At 38.9% G+C, this 13492-nt stretch overlaps 2 pseudogenes; one reads left to right on the top strand and one right to left on the bottom strand.

The window, feature by feature from the left end:
* Window positions 1–4055: 4055 nt before the first annotated feature.
* On the bottom strand, window positions 4056–5641 carry LOC101584089 (annotated as a pseudogene).
* Window positions 5642–7999: 2358 nt separating this feature from the next.
* Window positions 8000–13285, top strand: LOC101583716 (annotated as a pseudogene).
* Window positions 13286–13492: the final 207 nt, after the last annotated feature.

Genomic DNA, 13492 nt, shown 5'->3' with positions numbered 1-13492 from the left:
AAGGAACAGGTATTTTTCATCAAGTATTGATATGTTGAACCTTAAGTCCCTACATAATATAATAAAGAACATTTAAAAATTAGATTATATTGTAACAATAGGATAAAGAATTCTATGCTTCTCATGTTTGCACATAAGTCCAAAAATCTCACCATATACAACCTTGAAGCAGGACTGTCCCACAGTATTCCTTTTACATAGATCTTTTAGACATAGAATTACTTTTCTCTTCTTAGAAACTTCTCTTCATTTGACAAGACTTGTCTCAAACTTGATCGCCCAAGAATGCCAGATCCGTGACTCTCTCTGGAGATCACCTGGGACTCCGTACAAAGCTCTCATAACATACCACTTGGAACAAACATATTCTTTCTCTGGAGGGGAAGGCCCACACACTCTTATATTCCCTATTACATGATGCAGAGTTGGAATGTGTTAGAGGCAGTTGAGCTGATGAGTAAATGAAAATAGGTGTATTTCAAAATATCGTTTTGAGCCTTCAAGCCTGAATTTAACAGTCTTTTGTTCTAAGGAGCACAAATGACTTATGCAAGTCCTGAGGTACTATACAGACTCAGGGAACAAAAGATTTCACTTATGTGCCAAATGAAACTGTTAAAGTAATTTTACTTGAAAGTCATAATGTGCACTGCCTGACTACATTTTTAAAAATATGACTGTTGATGGTGCTTGCTTCAATTTTTCCTTTCCAGTTCTGAGTCTATTCTTGATTGCCCTGTGTATCATCTTGCTGTTCAGAGTGAGTGTCCAATTATATTTAATTGCATCACGTTTCACAGTTAAAATTTCCACCATGACCAATTTTTCTGTGTTCTTGGATAGCTTTACGAGTGACTTATTAGCTTTTTAATCCCCAATTTCAAATAATGGCATGCTCAATTTGCTTCTTATGTTTGCCTAGGTATATATGTCTGGCTATCAATTGCCATTATCCATTTTAGCAAAATTGTGCAATTCACTTTAATTATAAATTTATTATGTCTTTATTTTGACTTATCATACTGTGATATTGAACTGTCTTCTTTATAATAACAATTAGTGGCAAGGTATTGTGTTCAAACAATCAACCAACTTGGGACAGTTAGCCAAGGGGTAGAATGGATGCAAGTATAAAGTTTCTTTGGCAGAAAAACTAATGCAATTTTCTTCTTCTTGTTGTTGTTTTTTTAGCTTAAAAATTTACATACTACAGACAGAAAAGATGAAAAGAACCATTTTCTCAAGCCTCTCATTTTAAATTTTAAATACTATGCTCAATCTTGTTACTGCAGCTTTAGTAAAATCAGTTTCTTTGCATGAAGGTAAGGTCTCATTTGCACAGAAGTAGGTAGGAAGCTGTGTTCTGAGCCTTCTAACTAGGGACATAAATGGCCTTGCTTAGCAGTGGAATTTGAGGCAAGCCTTAGCATAAGAAATGGTCACAGAAATTTCTACTAACTTTATTCAGTGTCTTTGAATCCAGCATGCAATCTGAGAGACAAATAACCAACCAGAAAATAGTGGTATAACTGCAGCTTTAAGGGGCTTTTGTGGCAGGGTTACAATTAACATGTAGGTTTTTTTTTTTTTTTTTTCTTTTCATCAAGAACATTAGTCTCACAGTAAGTTTATAACTCTCACGGTTTGTAACTCTTGAACACCACCTAAATGCCCAGCCCAATGGCAGTCTGGCAGGCACAACAGTGAGACTACAGGCCTTTGTACAGCTTGACCTGGAGGGAATGATGGTCATCAGACAAAGGACTAGAAGTAGGATGAGCACTCCTAAGGAGACTTGCAGGAAACAAGTGAGGAACTTTCATAGGGTCCTTTTGCAGCTGGCACAGACCAACTTAGGGTTTGCTTGCCCCAGAATGACCACATAAGCATAGCATAAAAAGTCTTAACTTTCCTTCTTCAGACAGCAAAAGAAGAAAAAAATGTTTCTGTAAGGAAGAGGGTGAAGCAGAGACCAGCAGAGACTGCCAGGCTTGTGTAAGGGCAACATAGGGTGGAATTTATTGTGCCTGCATTCAGGCAGACAGAGGGCGAAAAGGCCATTTGCAGGGAGCAAAAGCAGTAAGCCTTTTTTCCCCTGAGGATTGAAAGGAAGCAAGGGACATTAGACAGGAAGTTCTTAGTAAACATCAGTGGTCAAAGTTCTCTGGATATTTTCTGCCTCTGTGGGCAAGTCTTTGAGGCTTTGGCATGAAAGCTTGGGTGTCTTTAGTAGTCTTTGTTCCATCTTTTTTTTTAATTTTAATTTTTATTTAATTTTATTTTTTTTTTAGTGTGTGTGTGTGTGTTTGGCCAGCTCAGCCCACCAGGGGGCAGGGTTGGCTGGCATGTGGTGCTGGGATTGAACCGTGGTCCCTGTGCTTTGCTAAGCTTGTTCTAAGTAGGTGTTTTAGACCACTGAGCCATCTCACCAGCCCCTCCATCTTATCTCTTTAACACACATCCTTTGTTTCCAAGGGTACTAGTGTGGAGCTGAGAGCCATGCTTCTCATGGCAGAGAGGCTGGGGATTGGGAGTGTCATGTCCCAATCGAGCCTTGTAGTTTTAACACTCATGTACAGTGAAGATGAAGAGGCAGAGAGACTGATGGTTGATTTCCTGGTTTCAATTCTATAGTAAATGTGATTTCCTGAGTCTCATGTTTCTCATTTACAAACTAAGGAAGTCTACCTTCCAATGATGTGCAGAGTAAATTGATCTATTCAGTATGTGATGTTGTGCTCAATAAATTTTGGGTATTGATCAGTAGGATCTGTGTATGGACTTCCCAGTAATGCAAGATTAAAAGGAAGATGCAGAAATTTCAAAACACATTTTATTCCAGCTCTTTACTACTTGAATTCAGCTCAGCATGGCTTCTACATTTAGGATCTGTATCTGGACAAATCTGTCATACTGAAGTACAGAGCAGGGGGACAGTCTGAAAGGGAACATCGATCAAGGTGGCCGCCTGTCCCTACATCCCTCCCTTTTTTCTCTGCATTTTCTTTCTTTCTGTTGGAATGATGTCTCTATTCTGCTCTGGGGGGAGGGGGCAGAAGTTTAAAAAGTGAAAAGAAACATAATTCGTGCTTATGTATTCCAGAAACTGAGAAGATGTCACTGTGAGTGCACAGAGCCACAGTTGTTTCACTAGTCAGAGCATTTAAGCCTATGCATAGCAGAAAGAGTATTCTAGGCAAAATGAAACAACGAACATGATTTGTTCAAATGGGATAAAACCCAAGAATGCCCCAGTATATAGCAAACCACTAATCATAGCTAAATAAGCTGATCTATTTGTAATCTAATTATCTATATATTCAAATTATTTTCAAAGATGACATATCTGGAATGATAGGTACTAATACTAATACATATACTTTTGCAAGCACACAGAATAGCTAAGATAATTGTACTGCTAATTTCTTTTGGTTCATTTATTTATTTACCAATGATACAAGTTTTTTTTTTTTTCTGTTTTTTGGCTGGCTCAGGATGTCTTAAGGGAAGGTCTGGCAAGATACGAGGATCTGGGGATTAAACCACAGAATCCGGACCCTGACTGCTTTGCTTAAGCAGGCACTTAACAACTGATCTAATTGTTAGGCCCCCTGATATAAGTTTTATTGGCAACATCAAAGCACACATTTGAGACATGGGATTTGCTTTAAGGTCCTGGGTTCTAAGATAGGACTTTATTTTGCCCTTTACAGCTGCTTGGTACATAAATTAGAAAGGGGGCAGGACCTGGCCTGGAAAGGACACTTTTACTAAGAACACCACTATGGTTGCCTGGCAGTTGCATAGAAGGGAGAGCTTATTCAAGGTGGTGAAAAATAACAGGGAAAGGATGAAGAGAGTGGCCAGAGGGGAAAGAGTTTGGTTCCTGGTGTTGGCAGTAACTCTTGCATCTTTCTACAGTGAAGATGCGCCCCTAAGTAGAGGCAGCAGGGTCAAGGGGCAGGTCTGACTGCAGTGCAGGGTGTGTGTGTCGCTTCTCTCCCTGTGTCCAGTTCAGCCTTCCCCACCCCTGGGAATGCAAGGCAGGGTGGCATCTATGTCACGGACACTGCCACTTGTTCACTGAAGCTGGCCAGGTTGGCCCATTCTGAAAGCCCTTCGCATTCCTGGGTGCTCAGGGTGATGTGCACCATGCTGTACACATTAAACCATTTGGGTGGTGGTCCAGCTTCTCAGCCTGCAGGGCCACTCTGCTTATGAAGCGAAAACCCTGTTGGAATCTTTGAAGTGGAACTGCTTGAAGAGGGCATCACAGCCTTACAGCTCTTTCCACCCCACAGCCCTCAGGTTGGGCAGCAGCTGATCCCGCTCCTCAGCACTCAGCCTGTGGGCTTTGCCAGACTCCCTCTCAATGCCACCTGCTGCCCATGTCTGCACATGGGCAGCAGGTGGCAGCACCAGGCGAGCTCAGAGAGAGCAGGGGAATCTCTTTTGGTTTATTGAAAGGAACAGTAAATGCTTAATTTTTCTGACCAGTTTTACATCTGGTCATCTGAACAACTACTTTGAAGATTATATGAGTGTTATGGTTTGTGTCTAGTTGTTCCCCCAAAGTCTTATGCAGTCATTGGGCAGACTTCTAGAGTTTGAAGATTAACTCATGATCCACTGGGATTATGGGTGTGAGTGCTTCTGGGATTATAGGTGTAAATGCTTCTGGGATTATGAGTGTGAGCCTGGTGCATATAGCCTGAATGCAACTTAAGGGAGACAGACTTCCCCTCTGTAGCCATTGTTACTGTTACTCCACCCTTTTGCCCTTGCTGTTTTGCTGTCTTCTGCCACCATGAACTGCTGCCCTCTGCCATGTGCCGCTCTGCCTTGGAGCCAGCTCCGGTAACTGTGGGCTAAATAATCTTTTCATTCCTTCATTTTGAGAGTTGGGTATTTGTCCCAGCAATGGTGCAATATAGCAGGAACTGATGAATTGCTATGATTTTGTGTATTTGAAAATCTGTATTGTTTCTAAATTTCTATTCTCTTAAAATCAAACAAACAAACAAACAAAACAAAAAAAAAAAAAAGAAAAACATTACTTACTCTTTTGGTCCAGTGAATATGTTTCTTATGAAATGAGTGTGTTAATTTTAAACAAAATAGTTTTAAGATGCCACAAACATGAATAATTCATTTAAAAGTTTTCCTAATCTTTCATAATAGACCATTTTTTTTTTACCAAGAAATAGAATGATTTCAATTATTTATGTTCTTCCTAATTTTCTTCTTTTCAGTGGACTTTCTAGACCAACATAGAAGGTAGCATTTCATGGTTTTTAAAAATCTTTCATCTATAATTTTTTTTCAGTTTTTCTATGCCCAGTAGGAAGGGATTTGGAATATGTCACCAGGAGAAGGGGGATTATTAAGTGACATTTTCAATTGTTAAGGGTTCTGTGTGAGTTAGAGTCGTTGAATTTAGTGGGTTCAATTTTAATCTGTTTTAAAAGGAAGTGTCACTTTATATCATGTGAAAAATACACTTCCTGAAATGGGAAACAGAACTTGAAAGTACTTCTTTTAACCTTCCAATATATCTTCTAGGATAAAAACAAAACCCTGTCTTTGCCTTTCATATCACTCTTTTTCCTCCCTACAATATACGCGTTAGGGTAATCGCCATTTCTACATGTCCCTGGTTGCCTTAAAATGAACTTGCTTGTTTTAATATTTATGTCATTAAGACAAAGCTTTTTGTCGCTGTATTAAAAATTAGTTTTTGTTTAGGGTACCTAAGGTACTATCATTTTCAAATAAAATACAGATTTCTTTAATCAACAAGATTCATCCAGATTTGATTACCCAAGTACAGGCTGGACAGTCCTAAAGATTATGATTTCACTTACTTTCAGTCCCTGTAGTAGTGGAGAATTAATGCAAATAGACACTGAAAGTTAATAATATAATCACAGAGAGGAAATAGGCCACTTACCAAAAGTATATAGAAATATTTTCTCTAAATAAGTACGTGTGAAGTGTTTGCAGCCTTCACGTCACATGAAACACTAAAAGTAAAGCAAAGAATTTAGGAAGGTATTATATTTCTACCTAGTCAGTTTCTTGTTTTCCTTGTTGTCTAAAATTTTTTAATCTAAATATCTTTCCCCCTATAGGATTAGCCTTTCTGGAGTCAAATTAAAGATGCTGAAACTGTTTCTCATTATTGTTTGCTGTATGGGACTGTTTCCTCCAAGGATTGTAATCAGTTTGCTTTTAAAGAACAAGTAATATTTGAAAGAGAGTGACAGGTACAAATTAAAAGTAAAATGATTTTAAATAGAAATGCACAATTTGAAATTTGTCTTATTATATTTGGCCAATTAGTCTGAAACCAGATTGGAGCTTACTCTCCCAGAAGCATCAGATCTATCAAAATGGTTCAATTTTAACCCATCCATATGCTTACAATTTTCAATATAAATAGAAGGCAAACATTCCAACAACTAATCAGTGTGGGCAGGGACCATGTAGCCTTTCACATCTGTGTTATGTGTGGTCCAAGTGTACAGGTACAGAATAGGCTTGTGTTTAGTCTGGGCTGCTAGGTTAATAAAGCTTGCCTGTCTTACACTGCTTTCTTTCTGCTGGAGAGAGGTGATCTGAAAAATTTCTGTGTATCCAAATGATCTGTTCAAGATTATTAAAGTCACTTAGCAACTATAAGTCAATAATCAATATGATAATCAAAACAGTCCAGCGGATTCATCTTTCAGTGCCTAGAGAAAATATTTTCCTGGCTAGCACATATTGTTCTTCATGTTTATAGATTAAAAGTGCTATGTGGTTTTTTTAAAGTTATATACACACAGTTATAAATTAAGCAGTCCGTTTTGGATGAAATTCAAACTTCTATTCACCTTTTACAACACTTATCGAGTTGGTTGCTTCAATAAAACTTTACTTTTGTCAGCCTTTGAAATCAAACCATCATGGAGGAGAATGTATTTCTCTTGCTTGTTTACTTCCAACATTCATTTCTGAAAGTCTTGATTCAATAATCTCTGAAAGGCTGGGAAAATACTAAGATGATTTTGAAGCTATGGCTATAAATTCTATTTGGAGACTCTTAAAAACATTTAGGAAAACTTGGGGACTTACCAGTTTGACCTTCCGAACTTTGGTTGCATAGCCTGAGTGGCCCTGGGGCTCCACCTCCTCAGCCTGGCTCCTCTCATCTCACTGCGGCTGGATTTTATTCTCACCTCCCCAGGAGCAGAACTGGGGACGGGGAGCAAAGAATGGGTCTAAGAAAACAAAGGACTCACAAGAACGGAGGAGCCATGAAACCCAGCCTCTATAAATACCCATCAGCTTGTTAGAGTACTTTCATATAAACTTTTTTCCCTGAAATTGTTATTAAAAGAGCACAAATAATTTTTTTTAAGACGAAAAGAACCACGGTGGCCTATTGATTTTCCACACCCTACCAGACGCAGGTTTATTCCTGTGGCAAAACAGTAATAACATCCTTGAGCCAGATTTATTTTTCTCTCTCTAGACAGCACATTGCGATCCCCAGGCTCTATAATGACTTTTGTTAGAGTGAGAATGCAAATTTTTCAGGCAGCTTTTAAAATCTTTATTCTGTTACACAATCCTGGCTGTGAGGATTGGTACATTTAGGTTGGATATAGGTAAAGCTTGGTAGTCATGTGATTGTCAGCAAGGGTCAGAAAATTCATACACTGCTGCTGTAAGAACAATTTGCTTCTCAATTTGTTGTGATTATTTGGGAAATACTGGTAAATTGGTTCACATTTTAAGATCCAGCCAATGTTTAAAAAATTTTCCTCCAACCCTATCTTCAGTTGTTCTTCCTTAGTAGTATTTTGGTTATTAAGATCATAAACTTGCTCTTATTAGCTCAGATGAAGGACGTGGGAATGATAGAAGTTGGGCACCATGCTTTTGCTGTTTTTTCAGGAATGTGAGCTAGCTTTGGTGGCTACATACATTTTGAATAGTGTCCCTTAAGTAAGGGATGAGCATCTTTTCTGTGCCAGAGGAATGGAAGGGCTATCTGGTGACCGAACAGGTGGCTATGGCAGAGAGCAGGTAGCTGCTCACCAAGCTGTTTCTGTCTCCCAAACACACATCTGGTTGTTCTTCAGCAGTGTGTAGCCTCGGGACAGGCTTGACAGAAGAGATCTGAAACCCTCAGTTTTGAACCATGAAGCTATTGTCATTATTTTTACTTTCCTAATTGAGAGTCCAGGAGGACAACAAGGACTTAGAGGAGAGGAGAGGAGAGTAACTAATGTAAAAAAGCGTAAGTTGGCAAATTGTCCCATGGAACACACCTCCCAGAAGGGCCATTGCACCAAAAACACTCCCCTTGGATTATCATGTGAGCAGCAGATATGTATTGTCTCTCTTCTGTAAGCCACTGGAATTATGGGGGATCTTGTTTTACTGTTATGTTTCATATCTAGGTGTGCCTCCAAAAACTCATGTAGTCCTTGCGGCAGTTTCTAGAGTTTGTGATTAATTCATGACCCAGTGCTGGGCTTATGGGTGTGAGTGCTGCCCCTGCCCTGGAGTGGGTGATCTGCCTTGCGGTGTGAGGCAGGGAGAGAGGCTTGCTAGATGCCACAGATGCTACCCCTCTCTTTGCTCTTTGCTGTTTTCTGCCATGATGAAAGGCTGCCCTCTATCATGTGCTGCTCTGCCTTGGAGCCAGTGAGTATGGACTAAAACCTCCACCAACTGCAAGCTAAACAAACCTTTCCTTCCTTCATTCTGGGTGTTGGGTATTTGTCCCAGCAATAAGAAAAGAGTAACTGAGACAACCAACTAAGCTGCTTCCACTAAGTATAAGGGTATGAGTTTAAAAATCAGGACCCTGCTAGATGTGCTGATCGGGCAGTCACAGTTTACTGATATTGCGCTGAGACCTCTACTAGCAATCAAGCTTCGGTGAAACTGGCTACTTTGCTTTAAACTTCTAGAAGAATTCAAAATTGACCCACTGCTGACCTATATATGTCAGTTAGTTATTTGTGGTGAACGGAGAAGAGTTCACTATGAGAGGACTGAGGAAGTCTTAAGAATATCTCACATGTCACCAGTCAGGGCTCTGCCCTGCCCAATATATCATCTATATATCTGTATATCTATATCTATCTATATTTACTCTCTCTTTATATATATTCAGTTATATTGCACTTACTACTGTCATTATTTCCATAGTGTTTTTGTATAAATCCTCCTCAAAGCCTATGTGGAAGTAGTAGAGCAAAATAAATAAATGTATAAATAATAAATAGATCAAGTATTCATTTTTCACTCTTCTTAAATTAGCAGTGGTGCTTATTTTCTCCACAGGCTTTTGGCATCATTCATATTCTTCAAACTCTTCAAAGGTTTCTAACAATAGTTCACTGATCTCATTTGCACTTTTTCCCTATATCTTGAGATATAATTATCCTCCCACCATGAGGATTTAATTCATTTACAGCATCCTGGGTATTCTTTTATAATCTCCTCTTTTGTATTAGGTTTTATTTCCTTCTCACCATGCTGAAGATCAATCTTCTTGAAAGAAAAGATATAGACGTGTGACAGCCAGAGCAGCTCGTGGTGCCTGCCAGGAGGACGCCAAGACTGCTGAAAACTGGCCTTTGTACCTCACCAACTTTCTTCAGCTGAGTGCAACTGAAAAGGGGACATCGTTGCTCAGAGCCATTTTTTAAATCCTAAATTCATTAAAAGCTTAAGATACAATGATATTGCTTTATTGGCACATGACTTCTTCTTACAGATTTTTAAATGCATTTTCCCATTATTTATATTTGAATTTTAATGTGTGAGCTTATCAGAGAATATTGCACATATATTCTCTGGCTTTCTTTGGTATATTTCTTCTTTCTCAGTGGGGTCATTTATGATTGAAAGAATAAAGATTTTATTTCTGAGACACCCTAAGCCACCTTCTACGACAGAATTTCATATCATGAAATCGATAAACTCTCTTCCCTAAATGTTTGGGTTTCTGCCTTCAAGGATACATGTCTTCATCTTCTCAGTTATTATAAACAATAAAATGAAATGTTTCCTTTTTTCCTTTTTTATTTTTTGAACTCAAAAGACACACTGCTACCTGAGACAGGCTAGTATTCTTCAAAAGAAGTGATTGATATTCACATTTTAGAATTTTGTCCTGAGGTTTTCTGCTTTGAAAATGTAATTGTTAATATATGCACAGTCACTAGCCTAGCTGTACAACTTACCAAGGGCAAAAGACAAAATTGCAATCTATGAATTTGTGACTCATAAACAAATATCAACTGGGACACGTAGACAGTTGCATTAAATGATGAGTGTATTATTTCTCCATAGTCCAAAGGATAAGGCTATTTGTTAATCTATAATCATGAAATTGCAAAACAAAAATAAGTTGGATGATTTAATCATTAGGATCTCCTTCTATGAAAGACTCATCATCAAAATTACCCAAATGAAAATATGTGATAGGGAAGCTTTTCAAATTACTGATTAAGGAAGCCTAAGCCTTTGGATATATTTGAGGGACATAAACTTTTTAACAAATTTTACTTTTTTATATTTTCTTCTGTATTTTCCTATATTAATTGTAAAATATGTTAAGAGATTAAATTTTATTTTTGAGGAGTTATCATAGGTAAAAAGAATTTAGTTTCCAAGCAAGAAGGGCTTCCTTTTTAAAAAAAAATATATTTGGTACAGGGTTTCAGTACACAGCCTCAACTCACTGCGCAGTTTCTCTGGGATCACAGGCCTGTGCCACCGTGCCTGGAGCACCCGGCCGCGGGCTAGCACAGCATGGCCCCTGCGCTTGCCTAAGTAGGTGCTTAGTCTGCTTCGCTCTCTTGCTAGCCTAAGAATTTAATTTTCAATTTTCTCTAAATTGAGAGAAATAGGGGCCAGGGAGATGGCTCAGTAGAATAAGTGCTTCCCTGGCAAGTGTAAGGCTTGTTGCAAAGACTTAAACACAAAATTTTCAAGAGTCACTTAAAATATTTTCCCTTACAATGAGCTCTGTGAACTATTTAATTCTAAAAATTCCTATTATAGTGAGGATGCTTGGCCTCAGAGAAAGCCAACAGAATCCATATTAAATGTGCAATCCATCCAACTCTGTGTTTTCATTCTTAATCATATATGCTAGATTTTTAAAAAAGATACCTTATTCACTTAGGATAAAGCCTTGTTGCTAAGCTATTTATTTTTCTACTGAAAAGTAAATCACTCTGGAGTATTTTCATTAGCTAAGCCTCTATAAATTACCTGAAGATTTTATTTTTAATCCAAATTTCATGTTTTAGTAAAATTTGTTTAGAAATCCCTTATTGTAGATAAATACACAAACATTTCCTTGTATTTCTACATATTCGAAGGCAAATTTACTTCTAAGTGTTAACTCAGCTCCCTAAATAATGCTATTTTTTATTTTTACATTCTTGGTGATTTACTATGATTCCTCTGAATTTCATTTCAGCACAAATTAACTCTTTTGGTCTACTGTCCATTTTTACTTGAAGATGAAATTTTCAGCAAGGCATAACAAGATTTTTATGCATATCCTACTTTACCGACTAAATAAACACCTAGGATTTCACAGATATTTCTAAGCCGCTAATGACTTCTTACTTTTTGTGCCAAGAGTAGATAAATTAGCTTAGGATACATGGACAATAGTGTAACTATTGAAGCTTACTCATCCATTTTTTAAGACTGTTTTTTCACAGGCCAAAAAAAGATAATCAAATTTTCATTCAGGTAAATATCTTCTTGTAATACTGCTTTCTTCTCTAAAGAGGTCTTCTTTTAAATATAGAACGAAGGCAGACCTTGGGCGCGGTGCTCCGTCTCCTCTCCTTCCGCCGGCCCTAATTCTGCTGTGGCCCCAGTGGCATCCCTGCGTTCTGTCGCCTGCTCGCCTGCCTCGCGACCTGCTGGGGACCACACCCCACGGATTGGGACAGTCAGCACGTTGCATGATGACGTCAGGATTTGACCAGCTTAGAGCTGGGTGTCTGCTGCCCAGGGATGGTCAGATTGCTCCACCCCAGGTGACTTAGGAATCCCAAGAAAAATTTCTACTGTTTTTAAATTAAAATGGAAAAAAAGGAGAACATAGGGTTGGTTGAAGAAGGGAGCTATGGAGTGGTAATGAAGTGTGGGGACCACGACAGTGGGAGGACGGTGGGTACCACAAAGTTCTGAGAAAGCAAAGATGGCAAAATGGTTAAAAAAATTGCCATGTAAGAGATCAAGTTCCTGAAGCAACAGAGGCTTGAGGATTTGATAAATCTGTTGAAAGTGGGTGAAAAGAGAAAAGAAATGGTACCTGGTCTTTGAATTGGTTGACCACACAATTCTTGAAGACTCAGAACTCTTTCCGAATGAACCAGACTACTAAGTAATGGTAACAGAGGTGCCCACGGGGGTGCAGGGGAGACTGAAATTGACCAGCTCTGTCATATTGTGATGTGTTTAGGTAATTTAATTCCAAGACATCAAGAGCTATTTTATAAAAATCCTGAACTTGCTGGAGTATGATTGCCTGAAATCCAAGAAACAGAACCTCTTGAAAGATGCTGTCATAAGCTCTCTGAAGTTGTAATAGATTTAGCAAAGAAATGCCTACATAGTGACCCTGACAAAAGGCCACTGTGTGCTGAACTCCTTAACCATGCTTTCTTCCAGCTGAACCAGTTTGTGGAGAGATTCTTCCAAGAACTACAGTTAAAAATACAGAAAGGTGCCAAGAATATTTCTTTGCCTAAAAAATGCCAAAACAGAAAGAAGGAAAAGGAAAAAGATGAATCCTTAGGTGAACAAAGGAAAACACTTGTGGTACAGGATACCAATGCTGATATGAAAACTAAGAATTCCAAAATATTTAAAAGAGAAAGGTAAAAATTTGATAGAGCGAAAACTGAAAAGAGCACTAGAGCTTCCAATGCCAGCTGTCTTCATAACAGTAGGACAAGCCTGTGCAGGCAGTGCCCTCAAGCCACCTCCGGAGCACAGCAGCCAGGCCACCAGGGTCCCCAGTGTGACCATCCTCCCACTGACACACACTCCATCTGCACTGGCTGCTTGTGGCAATCTTGGATGCCAGAATTACAGAGTAGATGAGAAGACTAAGAAGTATAGAATTCCATTTGTTAAACCAAATAAACTCTCTCCACCAGGAATTTATAACATGAGTGTTCCCACATTGGTGTTGGAATCAGGCTTATCAGAGGATGCCCAGGCCAACCTGGCCTGGGTGGAACCCTAGCACTACCATGCCCAGTCTCAGTTATCATCTCAGTGTGCTCTGGGGTCAAGGCCGGCGCGGCACACCAAGGATCAAACCCTGGTCCCCCCATCTGCCTAAGCAGGCACTTTAATCCACTGAGCTTTCTGCCCAATCCATGAAATTTCCTTTACATTTTTCTCCCTAAGGAATTTAAAGTATTTATTCATGTTTTTAGTTGTTTTCTGA

The sequence above is a fragment of the Octodon degus genome, unplaced genomic scaffold (genome assembly GCF_000260255.1).
Source record: "Octodon degus isolate 3935 unplaced genomic scaffold, OctDeg1.0 scaffold00142, whole genome shotgun sequence".
In the NCBI taxonomy this organism is placed as follows: domain Eukaryota; kingdom Metazoa; phylum Chordata; class Mammalia; order Rodentia; family Octodontidae; genus Octodon; species Octodon degus.
Note: the sequence above shows the minus strand (reverse complement) of the source record. Positions and strands in the feature narration are given on the sequence as shown.